Below are 22,704 nucleotides of genomic sequence, written 5' to 3'. Positions count from 1 at the left end.
TGTTTGGTAACAAAAAGAATCAATCTCCTCACTAAAAATCAACATAATTTGCACCCTGATTGTTTGTAAATTTGTTTCTTCTTTTTTTATATATATATATATATATATATATATATATATATATATATATATATATATATATTATTTTTATTTTTTTTAAAATATGAAATAGGAATATATATATTTTAGCAATTCATGAATTAAAACTACTGAAATGACAAAGATGCCATCATCTATTCAGATTCATCCGTCTTAAAATAGCGTCTAATAAAATATCGTCTAATAAAATATCCATATATTATTGTGTATAACTTAAAATATATTCAAAAGTAGTAATAAGTGTAACTATCCAAAATTACTTATAAAACTTTTACTAAGAAGCTTTACTTAAAAGAAAATACCACACTAACATAATCTCTGACAGTATCAAGGTTGTTAAACTTACGGGGTGTAACACTAAACTCCCAAGAGGCGATTTTTCCAAGAAATTTTCTTCCTAAGTTCATTGATAAGTGACTTTATTCTACTTCTTTTCAATTACTCCTTACATTTCATAAGTTTTCAATATCAAATCTAGGATTTTCATGATGGAAATTAGGGATTTGGGAAGAATTGGGGTTTTTTTTGTTGTAAATTTGGGATTTAGATATCAAATTGAGGTCGAATTTCGAAACTAACTACATAATCGGGCTCGTGGGTGAATGAGTAATTGGGTTTTGGTCCGAATCTCGGGTTTTGACCAAGCGGGCTCGAGTTTGATTTTTGTTGACTTTTTGAAAAAAATGTAAAGATCTTAACTTTATATATTGTAATTTATTTTCCTAGCATAATTTCATGTTATTGAGTCGATTTTGGTTAGATTCGATTGGTTTGGAGGCGGATTTTAGAGGAAAGGGTCCGGTAGAACTTTGATTTGCATGCAGAGCGAGGTAAGTATTGGGTCTAACCTTGATTTGAGGGAATATGAACCCTTGAGCTATGTGTTATGTGAATTACACATGTAGCGGCATATATGCAAGGTGATGAGTGTATATACGCCGTCAAGGTAATTGGTTTCATGCTTTTCCGTATTCCATTAATTATTTTATTCCATGTCTTAATTGTTACATGTTTTAATTGCCTCCTATGCCTTAACTTGCTACTTGTCATTTACTATTCTCGTATTAGAATGTTAGTTTCTTCCATGCTTCCATGATTAATTGCTACTTGTCTTAATTGTCTTACTTGTGCACTTTAATTGTCATATATCTGGCTTGTCTTGTTGCTTAGTATTAATTGTAGCATTTCTTGATTTGGTACGAGATTTCTTTATGGTTTTGCTTTAATATTCGTTAGTCGTAGAGATTCTTGTAATTTGAGTTGCTGGGTTGATTACATTTATTGACTTTTATTTATGGATCGAGTTGCACGACACAACAGGTGGAATAAGGGAGGATTGATATTGATATAGCGGGATCGGGTTGCATGCCGTAACGAATTTTATATGTGATTTTGATATGGTGAAATAAGGGAGGAATATGATATTGATTCTGATTATATGGTGGGATCGGGTTGCACGCTGCAACAAATTTTACATGTTATTATTGATATTGATATGGTGAAATAAGGAAGAATTGTGTTGGTACGGCGGGATCGGATTGCGCGCCGCAACGGATTGTGTGTTTTGTATTCATTGTTGTACTGTGTTAGCTTTCGATGCTTTCATATGAGATTCTGAGTACTGGTGTTTCTGGTTTTACCTATTTCGAGTATTGTGTTTATTTTCATAAGTTAACTACCTTACTTTCATGTATTCCTTTCCTGTAGTTATTATTCTACTGCATACAAATTATTGTAAGTGACTCGCCTTAGCCTCGTCACTAGTTCATTGAGGTTAGGCTCAACACTTACAGAGTATATGAGGACGGTTGTACTCATACTACATTCTATAATCTTGTGCAGATTTTGGAGTCGATCATAGCGGCAGTCAGTAGATTGCTCGGATTGATTTCGGGATTGAAGACTTGAGGACGACTACTCAGTGTTCGTAATCCTGAAGTCCCTTATATCTTATCCTAGCTGTTATTTCATTTTAGACAGTTTTACTTTCATTCATACCATTATGTGTATTATTCTAGTCGTTCGTGCACTTGTGACACTAGTTCTGGGATTGTATCTAGTTATTGCAGTTATTATGGTTTTTCACACTCTATTTCAATTTTATTTCAGTTATGACAGTTTAACTGGTATTAGTTAATTTAATTTGTTAAAAATAGCTAAAGACTATTCTAACGTTGGCATGCCTACCAATTGAAATGTTAGGCTCCATCACGGTCTCGAGGTTGGGAATCCCGAGTCGTGACAAGTTAGTATTAAAGCACTAGGTTGCCTAGGTCTCACGAGTCACGCAAAAGCTTAGTAGAGTTTGGAGGATCGGTACAGAGACTTATGTACTTATCTTCTAGAGGCTATGAAGTTTAGGAACAATTTCACTTCTTTCTTCCTCTATCGTGCGATTTTATTCTATTATTGATGATTGAACCATTTTATTCTTGTTCTCTCGCAGATGGAGAGAACACGCACTGCATCTACAACCGGACATGAGCTGGAGTCCCCTTATGGCAGCTATGACCAAGGGCAGAGGGCGAGGTTGAGGTCGTGTCAGAGGCCAAGGCCGAGGCAGAGCTCAGCCTAGAGCTTGAGCGGTAGCACTCTCAGTGGAGCCTCAGTTGGATTATGATGATGAGGTTCCAGTTCAGACTGTACCCGTCTGACCAGCTCAAGTTTCAGAGGGGTTCATAGCTACTCCAGTGCTTCAGGACGCTCTAGTTCGTGTGATGAGCCTTATGGAGAGTGTGGCTCAGACCGGTACATTCACGGGTGACACCAATCATCTGTCAGGCTGGGGGAGAAGTACATACTCCCGCTACTTACCCCCAGAGTAGGTGGCTCTCCAGTATCAGACTCCAGCAACCCCGCCAGTTAGGGTGATTCAGCCGGTTGTTGCGGCACGGGCCAGTGATAGGCCCGCTATGTCTTCTAAGGCTATGTTGAGGTTGGATAAGTTTACCAAGATCTTTCCTGTTCATTTCAGTGGTACATCTTCTGAGGACCCACATGATTTCCTAGACCGTTGCCATGAGGTGTTGCACAATATGAGCATAGTTGAGACCAATGGGGTCGATTTTGCAGCATTTCAAGTGACTGGTTCTGCCCAGAAATGATGGAGAGCAGCAAGGTTGCCTGCACTTACCTGGGATCCGTTCTCACAACTATTTCTAGAGAAGTTCATTCCTATCACTCTAAGAGAGGAGTATCACAGGCAGTTTGAGAGACTAAGGAGATTTATTGATGGGCTCACTTTCACTCTCAAGCTACAGATGGCCAATGAGACCGGGGGTGATATTTCTTTCAAGACGACCGTAAATATTGCTAGGCGGATCAAGATGGTTCGTGCTTAGGAGAGGGGGTTGGAATGTGATAAGAAACCTCGTCATTCCGGTAGTTTCAATGGCGCTTCATCTGGAGGTAAGGGTACTTTTGGTAGAGGCCATCCTCCCAGGCCATTTTATTCAGCGCTTCAGGCATCTCACGGTGCTTCAGGGCATCGTGGTCCTTATGTGCCTCATTTAGGGTAGCCAGCCTATAGTGCACCATCAGCTACTATCGGTGCGCCTTTGATTCAGAGCTATCACAGAGGTTATCCGGCTCGTTTGGGTCAGCTTCAGCTTCAGCAGCCACAACAGTAGGATGGGTGTTTTGAGTGTAGTGGTATTGGTCATATCAGGAGATTCTGTCCGAGATTATTGGGCGATATACCATAGTATAGTTCTCGTGCCACTATTCCAGCACTGATTGCTCCACTGCCCGCTAGAGGAAGGGGTCAAGCAGCTAGAGGTGGAGGTCAGGCAGTTAGAGGTGGAGGCTAGCAAGCTAGAGGCCATCTCAGAGATATAGTTATGAGTGGTGGGGCCCATACCCGATATTATGTGTTCCCAACTAGGCCCGAGGCCGAGTCATCTGACACTGTTATCACAAGTATTGTTCTAGTTTGCCATAGAGATGCGTCAGTTCTATTTGATCCAGGCTCTATTTATTCCTATGTGTCATCCTATTTTGCTTCATATTTGGTTGTGCCTCGTGATTCTTTGAGCGCTCTTGTGTATGTGTCCACACTTATTGGAGATTCCATTATTATGGATCATGCTTATTGCTCATGTGTGATTACTATTGGGAGTCTTGAGACTAGCGTAGATCTTCAACTTCTTGATATGGTAGATTTTGATGTTATCTTGGGTATGGATTAGTTATCACATTATCATGCCATATTGAACTGTCACGCCAAGACGGTGACCTTAGTCATGCCGGGGTTTCCTCGATTAGAGTGGAGAAGGACTCCTGGCCATTCTACCAGTAGAGTTATTTCTTATGTAAAGGCTCGACGTATGGTCGAGAAGGGGTGTTGAGCTTATTTAGCCTATGTCCGTGATTCTAGTGTGGAGATTCCTTCCATAGATTCAGTACCAGTTGTTCGTGAGTTTCCAGAGGTATTTCTTGCAGATCTGTTGGGGATGCTACCTGACAAAGATATTGACTTCTGTATTGATTTGGCTCCGGGCACTCAGCCCATTTCTATCCCACCATATCGTATGGCCCCGCCAGAGTTGAAGGAATTGAAGGAGCAGTTGCACGATTGGTTGACAAGGGATTCATTAGACCTAATTTCTCGCCCTGGGGTGCACCCGTGTTATTCATGAAGAAGAAAGATGGATCGATGAGAATATGTATAGACTATCGACAGTTGAACAAGGTCACAATCAAGAACAAGTATCTGTTGCCGAGGATTTATAAATTATTTGATCAGCTTCAGGGTGCCAAGGTATTTTTGAAGATTCATTTGAGGTCTAGCTGCCATCAATTGAAGATTAGGGCATCTGATATACCTAAGATGGATTTTCAGATGCGGTATGGGCATTATGAGTTCATAGTGATGTCATTTGGGCTGACAAATGCCCCAACAGCATTCATGGATTTGATGAACCGGGTGTTCAAGCCCTACTTAGATTCTTTTGTGATTGTATTCATGAATGATATCTTAATCTACTCCTGCAATCTAGAGGAGCATGAGCAGCATCTTCGGATTGTACTTCAAACTCAAGGAGATAGCCAGTTATATGTTAAGTTCTCAAAGTGTGAGTTTCGGTTAGACTCAGTCACCTTTTTGGGGCATATTATATCTACAGAGCGCATAAAGGTGGATCCTAAGAAGATTAAGGCAGTTCAGAACTAGCCTAGACCTACTTCAGCTATAGAGATCCGGAGTTTCCTAGGTTTGGCATGTTATTATCGTCGATTCGTGGAGGGATTTTTATCCATAGCAGCCTATTGAATAGATTGACCCAGAAGGGTGTCCCATTCAAATGGTCGGATTAGTGTGAGTTGAGATTTCAGAAGCTCAAGACTGCTTTGACCACGACGCCACTATTGGTATTACCCATAGGTTCAGGATCCTACATGGTGTATTATGATGTATCTCGTATTGGTCTCGATTCAATATTGATGCAGGATGGGCGGGTGATTGCGTACGAGTCACGGTAGTTGAAGGTTCACGAGAAGAATTACCATGTTCATGACTTAGAGTTGGCAGCCATTGTTCATGCGCTGAATATTTGGAGGCAATATCTTTACAGCGTTTCATGTGAGGTATTCATGGATTATTGGAGTTTACAATATTTGTTTAAGCAAAAGGATCTGAACTTGAGGTAGAGGAGGTGGTTGGATCTGTTGAAAGACTATGATATTACTATTTTGTATTATCCCGGGAAGGCCAATACGGTGGCCAATGCCTTGAGTAGAAAGGTTGTGAGTATGGGTAGCCTTGCATATATTTCATTTGGTGAGAGGCCGCTTCCCACAAATGTTCAGGCTTTGGCTAATCAGTTTATGAGGTTAGATGTTTTAGAGCACAGTCTTGTTCTAGCTTGCATAGTCGCTCGATCTTCCTTGTGTGAGAGAATTAGAAAGAATCAGTATAATAATCATCATTTGCTTGTCTTTAAGGACATGGTGCGGGACGGTGGCGCCAAGCAGGTTACTATTTGAGATGATGGGGTTTTGAGGATGCACCGTCGTATTTGTGTGCCTAATGTGGATGGGTTTTGTAAGTTGATTCTTGAGGAGACCCACAGTTTCCGGTATTCTATTCATTTGGGTGGCGCCAAGATGCATCATTACTTGCGGCAACATTATTGGCAGAGGAAGATGAAGAAGGATATAGTTGCATATGTAGCTTGGTGTCTAAATTTTCAGCAAGTAAAGTACGAGCATTAGAGACATGGTGGTTTGCTTCAGAGGTTAGAGATTCCTAAGTGGAACTGGGAGCTTATCACAATGGATTTTGTTGTTGGACTCCCACAGACTCAGAAGAAGTTCCATGTGGTATGGGTCATTGTAGATAGGTTGACCAAGTCGTCACATTTCATTCCAATGGAAGTTACCTATTCTTCAGAGAGGTAAGCTGAGATCTACATCCACGAGATCATTTGTCTTCATGGTGTGCCCGCGTCTATCATTTTTTATCGAGGTACACAAATCACCTTACACTTCGTGAGGGCCATATAGCGCGAGTTAGGCACGCAGGTGGAGTTGAGTACACTATTTCACCCCTAAACAGATAGATAGTCCAAGCGCACGATTCAAATATTGGAGGATATTCTTTGCGCTTGTGTTATGGATTTTGGGGGTTCTTAGGATTAGTTCTTGCCGCTTGTAGAGTTTGCCTATAACAACAGCTACCAGTCGAGCATTCAGATAACTCCCTATGAGGCATTATATGAAAGGCGGTGTTGTTCGCCAGTTGGATGGTTCGAGCTGGGGGAGGCTCGGTTGTTGGGTACAGATTTGGTTCAGGATGCTTTGGATAAGGTCAAGATAATTCAAGATCGACTTCGCACCGCTCGGTCTAGGTAGAAGAGTTATGCCGATCGTAGAGTTTGTGATATTGCATTCATGGTTGGAAAGAGGGTATTGCTCCGGGTTTCACCCATAAAGGGTGTGATGAGGTTCGAAAAGTAAGACAAGTTGAGCCCTAGGTATATCGGACCCTTTGAGATTCTTGAGAGAATGGGTGAGGTGGCTTGAAAACTTGCATTGGCACCTAGTTTATTAGTAGTCCATCCGGTGTTCCATGTGTCCATGCTCTGGAAGTATCAGGGTGATCCGTTCCATGTGTTAGATTTCAGCTCAGTCCAATTGGACAAGGATTTGACTTATGAGGAGGAGCTGGTGGCTATTCTATCCCGGCAGGTCCGATAGTTGAGGTCTAAGAGTTATCCTTCAGTTTGAGTGCAGTGGAGAGGTCAGCCGATCGAGGTAGCCACGTGGGAGTCCGAGTTGGGGATGCGGAGTAGATGGCCATACCCTTTCACCAGTCGAGGTACTTTTCTATGTTCGTTCGAGGACAAACATTTATTCTAGAGGTAGAGAATGTGATAATCCGATAGGTCATTTATAGTTTTATCCTTCATTTCTGTGTTCTGAGACCTCCAATAGCTCCATTTAGACTTTCTCGATTTGCATGCACAATCTGTGTCCATTTTCCCGAAGGTTTTTATGAGAAAATTGATAAAAATGTGAAATCGTACCTTAAAACTCATTTGAGTTGACTATGGTCAAAGTTTTATGTAAACGGACCCGATTCAGCATTTGACGGTCCGACGGGTACGTATCGTGATTTGGGACTTGGACGTATGCCCAAAATCAAATCCGAAAGTCCCTAACTTGATTTAACATAAATTGTTAAAAACTAGTAATTTAAAGGTTTAAAGAATTCCTAAGTTTGATCGTAAGTTGACTTTGTTGCTACCGGGTGGATTTTAATTTCGAAACTTGGTATAAGTTCATTATAATATATATGACTAGTCTGCAAAATTTGGTGCAAAACGAAATTGATTTGACATGATTGTGACGTCCAGTTGAGAAATTGCATGTTCTTAAGTTTTATTGAAAATTTCATTAATTTTGGTGTCCTATTCATAGTTCTAGGTGTTATTTTTGGTGTTTTGATCACGCGAGCAAGTTCTTATGATATTTTTTCACTTGTGTGCATGTTTGATTTGGGGCCCGAGGGGATCGAGTGATTTTCGGATAGGCTACATATGATTTTGAACTTAGAAGTATAGCTGATGCCTTTACTGTTGCTTGTGCACTGTTGTAGATCTCGTATTTGCGAGCATTGCTTTTGTGAACAAGGCTTCGCATTTGCGAGCATGGGATGGATTCGAGGAGTCTCGCATTTGCTAGGTAAATGTTCGCATTTGCAAACTTGCAGTTGCCGCTTTTGTGAAGGCAGAGTCGCATTTGCGACTCAGTATGTCTTGGGCTACCATCGCATATGCGAAGGAATGGTCCGCATTTGCGAGTGGTATGGGTTCGCATTTATGACCAAAACATTGCATTTGTGATGACTGACTTTCTGAGAAGGGTTTGCATTTGTGATGTTTGAAATTGCAAACAAGATATCGCAATTGCGACATCCACAGCTGGTAAAGAGGGGAAAACGGGATTTAGCTCATTTCTTTCAAACTCTCAACCCTAAACTCCTAGAGGCGATTTTTCCAAGAGACTTTGTGACGATCCGGCCGGTCGTCTTAAGAATTAACGCTCTGATCCCCTATTAACTGCTTTCCCCAAGTTTATTTCTGCTATTTCGATTTGCCAGGATGTTCAGTTTTGAGTTTCGGAGAGTTTTGGGACACTTAGTCCCTAAATGAGAGGTTAAGTGTTGGAAAGTTGACCGTAGTTGGAACAATGTGAAGACGGCCTTGGAATTGAAATCTGATGGTTCCATTAGCTCCGTTGGGTGATTTCGAGGTTAGGAGCGTATTCAGAGTGTATTTTAGAGGTCCGTAGCTAATTTAGGCTTAAAATGTCGGAAGTTGAATTTTTGAAGTTTCTGGTCCGAGAGTGAGATTTTGATTCGAGGTTCGGAATGGAATTTCGGAAGTTGGAGTAGCTCCATAGAGTTGAATGTGATGTCTGTGTAAAATTTCTGGTCATTCGGACGAGGTTTGATAGACTTTTTGATCGAAAGCGTATTTTGAGAATTTTGGAGTTCTTACGCTTAAATCCATGGTTAATTCGAGGTCTTGATGTTGTTTTAGGTGTTTTAAGGATTGGTACAAGTTTGAATAAGGTATTAGGTGATATTTGTGCTTTTGGTTGAGGTCCTGGGGGCCTCAGGGTAATTTCGGATGGTTAACGAGAAGTTTGAGGAAATGTTGTAGCTGCTGTATTTTTGCTGCTTCTGGTATTTTCGCATCTGCGGTTTAGGGGCCGCAGGTGCGGCGCCGCAGAAGCGGATTTCAATCTTTTCTTCAGGAACTGCAGAAGCGGTATCGCATCTACGGGTTGGGAGTCGCAGATGCAGAAGCTGGCTCTTTAAGTGAAAGTCGTAGATGCGACATTTGTTCAGCAGAAGCGGGACCGCATGACCGCAGATGCGAAAACTACTGGGCATTATTTTAAAAGGGGTTCCGCAACTTGGGGGTTTATTTCCACAATTTCTAATCATTTTTGGAGCTCTTTGAAGGGGATAGAAGAAGGATTCAAGGGGAATCGCTTGGAGGTAACATCTCTGACTTCATAACTCGTTTTTATTTGATTAAAGACCTAATTAGTGGTGAAAAATTTGGGAAAAATGGGTAATTAGAGGTTGAGTTTAAGAGACCTTTGAATGAGGATTTAAGGGGTCATTTGGACTCCGATTTCAGTGTTCTTGTTATGTATAGACTCGTGAGAGTACGAGGTTTTTGAAAATGTAAACTCGGTTTCGAGACGTGGGCCCAAGGGGCATTTTGGTCATTATGCCTAATTTCGCATTTTAACTTAGAATTTAATTGTAGAAACAGTTACTTGAAGTGTTATTTACATTATGAAATTAAATTGAATAGATTTGGGCCATTTGGAGTCGAGTACTCGTGGCAAGAGCGTGGTCTCGGTTTGATTTTGAGCCGGTTCGAGGTAAGTGGCTTGTCTAACCTTGTGTGGGGACCTTCCCCTTAGGATATGATATATTTGATAATTGAAATGCCTTGTACGTGAGGTGACGAGTGCGTACTTGAGCTAATTGTTGAAAATCCGATTTTACTTTAAGTATTTCAATTGAGTTCCTTTTTCCTGCTTTATTCTACTTGCGAATTTAGCCTGTTGTAGTTTAGAAAAGCATAATTAGTTGACTTAATTGCCTATTTGCTTAAACTGCTTTAATTGCATTATGTGAAGCATGTTAGGCTAGAATTAAATGTTTACTTGGTACAAAATTTGCTTTTAATTGAGTATTCTTGTGTTGCCTCTATGTGTTTTAATTTGGGACTACGGGACGACATCCCGGGAGATCCCCTGTACGTATTTATGATCTGGACTGAGGTGCAGGATACCAAGAGATCCCTGGCACGTATATTGAGGATACCAAGAGATCCTCAGGATACCAAGAGATCCCTAGCATATATTGAGGATACCAAGAGATCCTCGGGATACCAAGATATCCCTAGCATATATTGAGGATACCAAGAGATCCTCAAGATACCAAGAGATCCCTAGCATATATTGAGGATACCAAGAGATCCTCGGGATACCAAGAGATCCTTGGCATATATTGAGAGTACTAAGAGATCCTCGGGATACTGAGAGAACCCCGGTTACTTCCTTGTGGTTTGCCTTCATCTCTGTTTCCGTTATTGTACTCTTATCATCCTATGTAGATTCTTACTGTAGATTCTCAATTGTACTGCTTATCTTATCCTTTCATCTTTATAATTATTTAGTCTCAGTAGGGCCCTAACTTTCCTCGTCACTACCCAACTGAGATTAGGCTTGGCACTTACTGAGTAGTGATGTGGTGTACTCATGCCTCTTCTGCGTATGTTTTTCATGTGCAGATCCAGGTACTGCTGCTCAGGCCTATCATCTTTGAGGAGGTGACTGCTCTAGAAACTTCAAAGTACATCTGCCGCGTCCGCAGATCGAGAAGTCCCTTTCTATTCCTACTTTTATTATTTAGCCCTTCTGTACTTTTTCTGTTCTTATTAGACATTCCGGAGTTAGAGCTATGTAGTGTTGATCTCAGCTTGTGATTCGTGGATTTTAAGGTCTTGGATTTATGTTTTGGTATTGAGGGTTAAACATGGTGTATGACGAGTGGCACATTTAAACAATATTATTACTTTATTCCTGTTTTAAATTATTTAACTTTCGCAAATTTTGGTTTTCTTCCGCAAATTTAAGCTTACCTAGTCGTAGAGACTAGGTGCCATCACGATGGTTCACGGAGGGCGAATCGGGGTCGTAGAGACTAAGTGACAAAATTTCGGACAGTCTGAGTGCACTATTCAGATTCTTGAGGATATGCTTCGTGCGTGTGTGATTGAGTTTGGAGGGTCTTGGGATTAGTTCTTGCCATTGGCGGAGTTTGCTTAAAACAATAGTTATCAATCCAACATTGAGATGGCACCGTATGAGGCTTTATATGGTAGGCGGTGTAGATCTCCGGTGGGTTGGTTTGAGCCGTGTGAGGCCAGATTATTGGGCACAAACTTGGTTCAGGATGCTTTGGAGAAGGTTAAGGTGATTCAGGATAGACTCCGTACAACCCAGTCCAGATAGAAGAGTTACGCGGACCGGAAGGTTCGTGATGTTTCCTATATGGTTGGAGAGCGGGTTCTACTTCGGGTTTCGCTTATGAAGGGCGTCATGAGATTTGGGAAAAAAGTGAAATTGAGTCCGAGGTTTATTAGCCCTTTTGAGATATTGAGGTGTGTTGGAGAGGTTGCTTATGAGCTTGCTTTACCTCCCAGCTTGGCCGGAGTTCATCCGGTATTTCATGTTTCGATTCTCCGGAGGTATCACGGCAATCCGTCGCACGTGTTGGATTTCAATTCAGTCTAATTGGACAAGGATCTATCTTATGTTGAGGAGCCAGTGGCAATACTGGACAGGCAGGTTAGAAAGCTGAGGTCAAACAACATTGCATCAGTAAAGGTTCAATGGCGGGGCCAGCCGGTCGAGGAGGCGACCTGGGAGATCGAGCAGGATATGCGCAACCGTTACCCTCATATTTTCACTACTTTAGGTATGTCTTTATGCTCGTCCAAGGACGAACAAATGTTTAAGTGTAGAAGGATATGACGACCCAGCCGGTCGTCTTAAGAATTAACGCCCTGATCCCCTATTAACTGCTTTCCCCAAGTTTATTTCTGCTATTTCGATTTGCCGGAATGTTCGGTTTTGAGTTTCGGAGAGTTTTGGGACACTTACTCCCTAAATGAGAGCTTTAGTATTGAAAAGTTGACTGTAGTCAGAACAGTGTGAAGACAACCTCGAAATGGAAATCCGATGGTTCCATTAACTCCATTGCATGATTTCAGGGTTAGAAGCGTGTTCGGAGTGTGTTTTGGAGGTCCGTAGCTAATTTAGGCTTGAAATGCCGGAAGTTGAATTTTTGAAGTTTTCGTTCCGAGAGTGAGATTTTGATCCAAGGGTCGGAATGAAATTCTGGAAGTTGGAGTAGCTCCGTAGTGTTGAATGTGACGTGTGTGCAAAATTTTAGGTCATTCGGACGAGGTTTGATAGACTTTTTAACCGAAAGCGTATTTTGAGAATTTTGGAGTTCTTAAGCTTAAATCCATGGTTAATTCGAGGTCTTGATGTTGTTTTAGGTGTTTTAAGGATTGGTACAAGTTTGAATAAGGTATTAGGTGATGTTTGTGCTTTTGGTTGAGGTCTCGGAGGCCTCGGGGTGATCTCGGATGGTTAACGAGAAGTTTGAGGAAATGTTGTAGCTGCTGTATTTTTGTTGCTTCTGGTATTTTCGCATCTGCTGTTTGGGGACCGCAAGTGCGGCACCGCAGAAGCAGCTAAGGGGCCGCAGAAGTAGATTTTGGTCTTTTCTTCAGGAACCGCAGAAGCGGTACCGCATCTGCGGATTGGGAGTCGCAGATGCTGAAGCTGGCTCTTTAAGTGAAAGTCGCAGATGCGACATTTGTTCCGAGAAGCGGGACCGCAAATGCGGTCCCATGACCACAGATGCAGAAACTGCTGGGCAATATTTTAAAAGGGGTTCCGCGACTTGGGGGTTTATTTTAATCATTTCTAATCGTTTTTGGAGTGTAAGCACGTGATTTTTGCTTTACGAGCAATCGCTCCAAAAGAAAATAAAAATAGTGACAAATGATTTCGCGGTACAATTCTTCGAGTTTTCCGTGACATGTGTTGTTAGTCATTTATGGGTCTGTCCGTTTTGCATCTAGGCATTATCAAACAAAAATACAAAAATGCCTGTCGTTAAAAGAAAATTCAAAAAAATGTGTATGTGTGCATCGTTCATTCTCAGCTGTGAGCTAACCATTTTTATTTTTATTTTTATTTGTTCATTTTTGTGTTTATCGTTGTGGGTATCACTCAATATGTGTGTAGGTTTATTTTAATTTTTACATTGTTTTAGGAATTTTTGTTTAATTTGAAGAAAAAAAAAGCAAAAGAGTGAAGGAAAATCGGTTTGGGCCCAAAGAAATAAAACAATGCAGGCCCAAACAGACACTCGAGTCCAGTCCAAAACCGGCTGCCTAAGCAGCAATTCAAACGACGCCGTATGAGGGCGTTCGATCTGAGCCATCCGTCCAGGCCAATCCAACGGCTCAGGGCCTCTATCAGTAACCCGTTTCAAAACCCGACCCAAATAACCAGCCTGACCCAACCCCTCATTTAAACCAAACGACCTCGTTTCACTACCAAATGACCCCGTCTCATTTCTCAGGATCAGATCTAAGCCGTTGAGATCATCTGATCTAACGGCTCAGATCCAATCAGCCTCCCCGTATATAAGCCTCCTATCGTACCCGCACCCCCTATACCAACCCCACCCTTCATCGTCCCCAAACCCAAATCTGAAACCCCCCGAACCCTAGCAGCCGCCCCAGTATCCCTCGCCATTAAAGCCGGCGGCATGAACGCCGATGACCGCCTCCTGAACACCCTAGGACCACCTCACTGTCCTGAACACGAATCCACTAACCACGAGCCTCGAATCACTTTCGTTCGTCTCGAATCTTCATTTGAAGATTTGAGTCGAACCCGGATCTATGCCAAACCATCCCATCTTCATACCAGACACTCCCCTGACCTTCCTCGTAACCAAACCAAACTTGGTTTGGTCCGAATCTACCCACAACTCCCTAAAAATCAGATCTGGAAATCCAGACTTTAGAACACATGCACCTGGGGAATCCGGCCGGTTTGGACATGGGTTTGAGGTCTAATAGACCTTAATCAAGGTGTTCTCATGTGAGAACACCCTGATTAAAGTTTGTTCGGCCTCAAAAGTTCGAAGTTGAATCAGATTTGGGTCTGTTTGATTGAAACATTTTCGGTACGTTTTCCTTTCTTTTGTGTTAGTTTTAATTAAGTGGTCAGCATGTTTCGTTGGGTTTGTTTGTTATTTTTGTTATTTTTCATTCGGATTTCTTCATCTCTGTAAAGACCTTTTATTTGGTCGATTGGTTTCTGTGTATGATTTAAATGTATCCTATGATAAGCATGTCCGATTAGTATAGTCGTCGCATGAATAAACTTATATAGGTTCCTAGTGACTGACCAAGTTGTCTGAAGCCCTTTAGGTCCCTGTATGTGTTGTTTATTTGAACGACTGATCATTACCTGTTATGATTAGTATAGTCGACTCGATAAATGTCGTCGATCAGTTTTCTATAACTAATGAATCGAATGAGCTAATAATGTCGCATGACTAATTGAACCTTGCCATTGACTGAATGCCCCAGCATTGTTTGAAATGGTTTGTTTGCATTGTGAAACTGACTGAAAAGGTTCAGTCCAGGCAGTTTTGAATTTGAACTTTCATCAGTTCAAAAATGCCCTGATGCTGCAATAGGCAGGGCAGTAATAATCAAGGTCAAGCAGGGGTATTCTGGGGTTTGAAAAAGGCAGAAAAGGTTAGTTTAAATGAAGCTGGCAAGTAGGGTACTAATTAAGATTAAACTAATACTAATGGGGAGCAAGACACAAGGGTATGGGGCTTAAATTGAATAAAAAAGGGATGCCCATAACTCCTGATTAAACAAGACCAGGCGTGGGGAACAAAAGGGGCTGGCACCAAAGATGCTTAGGCATGGGTTTAAAGGGTATGGGTATTCTGCCAATTGGCAGGGCAGGCAGCTCAGCTGCACTAGTGCATTTGGCCTATAAAGAGGCCATTGGAGAACTTAAAGAGGGTTGGACTTTTGAGTCTTCAGAAAGAAAAAAACTTTAGTCTGAAGAGAGGTCTAGTGAGTCCCAAATCACAATAGCGTAAACACAAGGTAGTTTCCAATAGACATTGTAACCAAACACTGCCTGAAAGTTGTACAAGAGTGCATATTGGTCAAAGCTGTCTTGGCCAAGTTCTGTTGCTTGCATTGGCTGAGTTGTTTGTTGGTTGTTGAACTGTTAGTTTTACTGCATTTGAACCCTCAGTTACTGCTGTTATTTCCTTACTCTTTCCTGGGATTGCTAGCTTGGTTTCGACTATCTGCTAGTCCTTGTATTCTGGGAGATATTGTTGGTTATCTGTGGCTGTGGAAAACACTTGGTTTAGTTGGTTTTTGCTGTGTGTCTGCTGCTGCTGTATTTACTGCATACTGCCCAGCTGATCATTCCTTTCTTCTTTTGTTCTCTATACCAGGTACACACCTAATACACTGTCAGATGTAATTGGAAATTGAGGATGAATACAAAAATGAGAAAACCTGAAGAATGTCTTTATACGTAGATTGTTGCATTAAATATCATGTAATGTAGAATGATTTTTTATTTTGGTTTGGATGCTGGAAGCAGCTTGCCCGCCTAGTAAATATCAATGTATGGGGATTGAATGTTAGTTGTATATGTAGGCTGTTAGATGAATATCCCTAATGCAGTAGGTTGTATCCCAGACTTAGGTTTAAATTGTGTAACATACTCTTTAATGTAGGCCAGGCATGTAAACTATCCACTATTAGTATAGTTCTTTCCCCTTTTGCTAGTTTGTCACATATAAATTGATAAAGAACAAAGAATCAGTTCTAGGCCTCCACCCCAGGAAGGCCGAGCCCAAATCGAAAATCAGCTAGGCCTGTATCGGAAAAACAGGGCCCAAGTCGGGCCATCTCGCATGAGCTGGGTTTGGGCCCATAATTTGCGACTAGTTGTCCATAAATGCAGTCACATTTTATTATTCTGTAGTAGCACTTTAAATCCGGTTTTATAATCAACTAAGGCTATTTACTGCTTTCAATTGATAGAGACAAACACGACGAGAAACATAGTTGCTATAGGATATCCCTTAAAAATAACAACGAGATGAGCCTCGATAAAAATAAACAAAACGCAGATACGGGGCCCTTGTTAAATGCATATTAGTGAAGCATTTAGTTTCCAGGACGGGTTGTTTAGCAAATCTCACAACTCTCCTAAAAATAACAATGCGTTAGACTCTTTAGGACGCGCCTTAATAAATCTTACCTTCTTAAACTCGGGTGCGCATTTATGTGACCCAAATCCAATTCTCAACGGAGTCGAAATGTGTTTCTAATCACGGGTACATTGATTGTGACGTGGTTCGAGATGCGTGTCCATGACGTTGCAAATTCATTTTTTTTTAAAAAAAATAAGAATGAGATGAGCCTCGCCAAATAAAAATGCAAATTGCGGGGCCCTCAGTAAATATTTGCTTTAAAAATTGTTTAGACTTCGGGATGGACCGTTTAGTAAAATTCCACGGTCCTACCCAAAATAAATACGCTAGTCGCTTTAGGCGCGCCTTTAATAATTTAATTTCCTTAAAATCGGGTGCACATTGATGTGACCCAAATCCAAATCTCAACGGAGTCAAAGTGTGTCGACGACCGCGGGTACATTGATTGTAACGCGGTTCGAGATACATTTTCACAACGTTGCAATTCTTGATAAAAACAGTAAATGATAAAAGCGGTTAAAAGTTAAATTTTTCACATAAGTTCACACTTGTATAAAATCAGATAATCAAGCCGAATATAACAGTTGAGCGACCGTGCTAGAACCACGGAACTCGGGAATGCCTAACACCTTCTCCCGGGTTAACAGAATTCCTTATCCGGATTTCTGGTACGCAGACTGTAATATGGAGTCATTCTTTTCCTCGATTCGGGATTAAAATTGGTGACTTGGGACACCCTAAATCTCCCAAGTGGCGACTCTGAAATAATTAAACCAATCCCGTTTCGATTGTCCTTTAAATTGGAAAAAAACTCCCCTGCGCCCCTCGGGCGCGGAAAAAGGAGGTGTGACAGCTCTGGCGACTCTGCTGGGGATCTAACCCAGAACCACTGGTTCAGGGTTAAGAATTCGAGCTTAGAATAATTGTTATTATTTGGCTTTATTTATTATCTGATTTTATTATTATTTGTTTTAGCCTAAATGTGCAAAATGCTACTTTTACCGCTTTGATATTATTTGAACTGTATATAAACTGTGCCGAAACCCTTCTCTTCTTACCTCTGGGGATGTGCTTACTGGTTGAGACTCCCTATTCTGTTAGTGTCGTACCCTAAATAAAAGAGGCTCGGAAAGTTTCTAAGCCGGCTGGCCTTTTGGTTCCCGGAAAGGAGCTCCTTCCTCAACTCGAGTTGTCCGCTCGGGTACACTGTCTAGAACACCGACCCAGGTTTTGAACATAGAATAACGTGACTTCATGCCGGATCCCTAGTAGGAACGTTTATTTGCATCATGTTGCATATGACTTAGGGGACTCAACACAGGGGTTGGGTCCGTCTAGGACTAGCAACCTGATATGAAAAGACCATTCTGATGCATCCTATTGTTGTCCGTGCATTTATTTGTCTCATGCCCGCATGCTGACCGGTGTTTGAATATTTGGAATATTGTGGAAAAAAAAAGAGTGAAATAACGGTTAGGAATTGATTGTTTATTGTTGAAAAAAAGAAAAAAAACAAATACTGTCAAAACTCTGCCAAAATTTTGAAAAAAAAGTCGTTCTGTTTTTCAAAAAAAAAAAAAATATCAATAGAAATATAGAGTTTGTCTTGTTTTTAAAATGGTTTTTTATGAAAATAATAATAAAAAGAGTCTTGTGTTGTCTTTACTTTTATTATTTGTTGCAAATATATGTATGTATATATATATATATATGAAAAATTCAAAAGTTTTGCTTTACTTCAAAATGTATATATATCTTTATTTGTGGCAAAAGTATTTGTCTTGCTAAAGGTCTAGAAAAGTCCTTTCAGGCTCCCAGTTTTCGAAACAAAAATCCAAAATATTTTCCGTTATTGACTTCTTTAGAAAGTTTTTATATATATATATACGAAAATTCAAAATTCACAAAAAATCGCATATATTTTTGTTTTTATCAGGATAAGTGTCGTTTGTTAAAATCTTATTAATAAATGTGCAGAATGAGCACGATTCCGAATGAACCCTTTTCAATCATGAATAAAATCCCCCTCCAATTGCGGCTCTGGTGGAATGATTTGGGCAAAGAAGGGCATGACGAAATCAAGAAGTATCTGAAAGGCCTCACGAGTTTGTTGGATATCAGGCCACGAGGAGATATCATAAGGGCACTAGTCCCCCACTGGGATCCTGCGCACAATGTCTTCCGTTTCTCAGATTTTGAACTTACCCCAACTTTAGAAGAAATAGCAGGGTATATCGGCAGCACTGAGACTCCTTTGAGGCACAAATATCTGATTGCTCCAAGAGCTGTAGCAATACACAGGTTCCTAGACTCTTTAAAGATAGTCAGAACAATTCATAACCCTGACTTGGCAAAAGGTTTTTGCAGCATGAGTTTCGTATATCAAAGATATGGTCACATAGGAGGATTCGACAAGCCAGAAAACCAGTTGTGCAGCAAAGGTAATCGCCAAAAGTGGGAAGAACATAGACGGATTGCTTTCATGATAACTTTTCTAGGACTACTAGTATTCCCAAGAAAAGATGGGAATATTGACATAAAGATAGCAGGGGTCGTCAGTACGTTGCTCACACAGAGTGATAGTACGTTGGCACCCATGATAGTATCTGATATATTCCGGGCACTCACTTCTTGCAAAGCCGGAGGAAGCTTTTTCGAGGGTTGCAATTTGTTGTTGCAAATGTGGATGACCGAACACCTAGGTCACCGAGCCCAGTTTCTGAGCCATGGATCCGCTGGAAAGACCTGCATAGAGGAGTTCTATACCAGAGTTGATGAAACCTACCTACCAGAAGGGGTCACAGCATGGACCTCATATTTCCATACCCTCAACGCTAGTCAAATACAGTGGGCGCTAGGGTGGTTACCGATCGACGAAGTCATATACATGCCAGCAGCCAGGCCCCATTTTCTCTTAATGGGACTTAAAAGTATTCAACCATACGCGTCGCATCGGGTTTTAAGGCAACTTGGGAGGTATCAGATAGTGCCGAAAGATGAGGATCTGAGCATCCAGGTAATCGAGATCAGTCCCGACGGCCAGTTTCCTGAAGCAAGGGTTCGTCAAATTTGGAGCCAATGTCAATACTTAGAAGCAAATACTTGTGTAATGAATCGGGCAAAAGGGGAAGTTTCGCCCGGGTATCAGGCCTGGTACAAAGGGGAGACATCATCTGGAAGACCGACCAAAAGACCTCACCTGCAAGAATTTGCCAAATCTTCACAAGAACAGTGGGGCTGGTTGGCCAAAGAGCAGGAATATCTTGTCAAAGCAGGCAAACTGAAGCAACAAGTTCAGGATATGAGATTTGAGTGCCAATTACAGTCTGCCGCCCACGAGGGAGAAAAGAGCAGGTTAATCAGAGAAGGCGAGATCCTCAAAGCTCAGATCCGGAGAATGAAAAAAGAGGCTAATAGCCAGCTGAGAAGCCGGGCAGATAAAAGATTGATAGCAGGGTTAAAGGATCAGATTGCGGAATGCCGGGAAGATTTGGAAAAAGCCAGGGACAGCACAACAAAATTGCGAACCAAGTGGGCAAAGGGTGCGATAGCTCGGAGGCAGCGCCTGCAACGAGTCATAAGGGATTATGAACTGAGCATCGGGACATTAAGGGAAACGAATGCCTCTCTTCAAGAGAGGATCTTCAAGCAAACACGAGATGCCCAAGCCGACAGAAGGCAATGTTACGAGGCAATGACCAGAATGGAAAGGCAGATGGAGATGTTCCAAGACCGGCTTGCCAGCAATGCACAAACACTAGGATTGAAGAACCGACAGATAAGGCAGTTGTTCGCGGAAAGGGACAACATTCGGGGAAAGATCGACGAGATCGGGCATTACATCTACATGAGATGCGTGACATGCGAGCAAAAGCCTCGAAAGACCCTCCTTGTTTCCATCATGGGTTGCGTCCACCGAATCATGAATGAGCTGAAAAACCTGCAGAGGGACCTCACACCTAGGGCCGCGGAAAGGCCGAATGATGCCTCGCGGGTCCCTAAGTTGGAAAATTAATCTTTGGTTGAGTCCTGTTTATTTGGCTTTGTCGCTTTTCCATATGTTGTTTTCCTTTCTTTTAGTCAAAACGGGTTAAGAACTGTGGAGTCTGTACTATTGCTATCCCTTGCTTGAAGTAATTTGTAATAGCAAAAATTTTGGGAATGAATTTAATGATTTCACAAGAATTGTACGTTTCTTTACTTTAAGGCAGAACTACGCCTGGTCTGATTCACGCGGGGACGTGATACGTAGGCAATCCCCATAAGATTCGACCGCTTTTAATAAATAAATAAAAGAAAATGTAAGTAAAATAAAACGCAGAGTTTCGCAAAATACTTTAAAAGAGACGAATGAACAAGCCGGAATGACGCATGTGGTTTGAAGCAAAGCATGTAGAAACGGTTAACTGCCTAGGTGCATTGCATCCTCTATGTGTTACGATCAAATCTGTTAAGCTCTAACACTAACAAAGTTTGTTGTTGTCTAATACCAGACAGTTAGTTGTTAAAGAATTCTGGCAACACATTCATACCAAACCAGATCCAAAGGACCGGTAGCAACAAGCATGACTACTTCAGAGAATAGTAATGAGGAAGAAAGGCCGATGAGCCAGTTGCTAAAAGAGGCAATGGAAAAGATTGAAAGGATGGGACTAGAGATGCATGCAATGCAGCTAGCCCTGGCCAAAACGCAAAAGAGCCCTGAGACACTGGGACACGTGCCGGAGTACCCTCACTCTGGCCCTTCCACAAGCCGCCCAAATCCCCTCTATCATCAAGAAAGAAGCCCTCATGATTCCCAAGCTCCACCACCCCATCAACCTCTCCCAACACCCAATATTCCCATTTTTGTGGGACCTGCATCAGCCCCTTTGCAGCGAACGACCAGTGAGCCATTGTTTCAGGCTCACGATACACAATACTATCCCCCTGAGCCTACATTCCACGCACCGGAACCACAGGCTTACAATCCCCATTTGGAAGTACCGGCAGAGGTTGAGAAGCCGGTTAAGGCCCCTGAACAGGATGAAGTGTTAAGAAAGTTCAAAAGCCTGGAGCAATCCTTCAGGAACTTGCACGGGCTGGGCAATCAAGTCAGCGTGGCATACAAAGATCTGTGCCCTTTCCCAGATGTCCAACTCCCGGCTGGGTTCAAGATGCCCAAGTTTGATTTATATGAAGGGCACGGTGATCCCATGGAACATTTGCGGGGATTCTGTAGCAAAATGAGAGGGGCAGGAGGCAAGGATGAGCTTTTGATAGCTTATTTCGGCCAAAGTCTGAGTGGATCTGCACTGGAATGGTATACCAGGCAAGATTTCAGCAGGTGGTACACGTGGGATGATCTGGCGCAGGCTTTTACAGGTCATTTCCAGTACAACCTGGAGATAGTCCCTGACCGTCTCACGTTATTGAGAACTGGGAAGAAACCCGGGGAAAGTTTTCGCGAATTCGGGTTCCGCTGGAGAGAACAAGCAGCTAGGGTCGATCCTCCCATGAGAGAGGGAGAGATGGTAGACTACTTTTTGCAGACATTGGATCCAACCTACTTTGGTCACTTGGTGACAACGGTTGGAAAATCTTTCAATGAGGTGGTCAAAATAGGGGTCATGATAGAAGAAGGTTTGAGGTCGGACAAGATCTTAAACTATTCGGCACTTAAGGCCACAACCCAGGCTATTCAAAGCGGCACGGGAGGTGCGCTAAGAAGAAAGAAAGAAGAGGTTGCCACGATCGAGGCAAGCAGTTGGTCCAGGGCTGGCAGGCCGCACTACAACCAACCCAGGCCTCACAGGTCAAACTACCCATACAACCCACCACAAAATTTCTATCCACCTCGAGAACCACATTGTTCCGTACACCAAGCCCAGGTATACACTCAGCCTCCGGTTCGCCCACAATGGCGTGCACCGGCTCCCCAGAACATATATGCACCACCACAAAACACTTACCCTCCACCAAGGGCATATAGAAATCCTTCAGGGGCAGGTTTCCGGGGAAATCCAGATGCCAGAAATGACAGGTTGCGGAAGCAAAGAACCTTCACCGAACTGGGAGAAACCTACACCGTTGTGTTCCACAAGCTGCGGCAATTGGGTTTGGTTAGTCCTGTCCATACTCGGGAACCAAATCCCCCGCCTCAGAATTTGGATCGTTCAATCAGTTGTGAATACTGTTCAGGGATGCTCGGGCACGATACCGAGAAGTGCTGGAAGTTAAGGCAT

This window comes from Nicotiana tabacum, chromosome 1 (assembly GCF_000715075.1).
Source record: "Nicotiana tabacum cultivar K326 chromosome 1, ASM71507v2, whole genome shotgun sequence".
NCBI lineage: Eukaryota > Viridiplantae > Streptophyta > Magnoliopsida > Solanales > Solanaceae > Nicotiana > Nicotiana tabacum.
Note: the sequence above shows the minus strand (reverse complement) of the source record.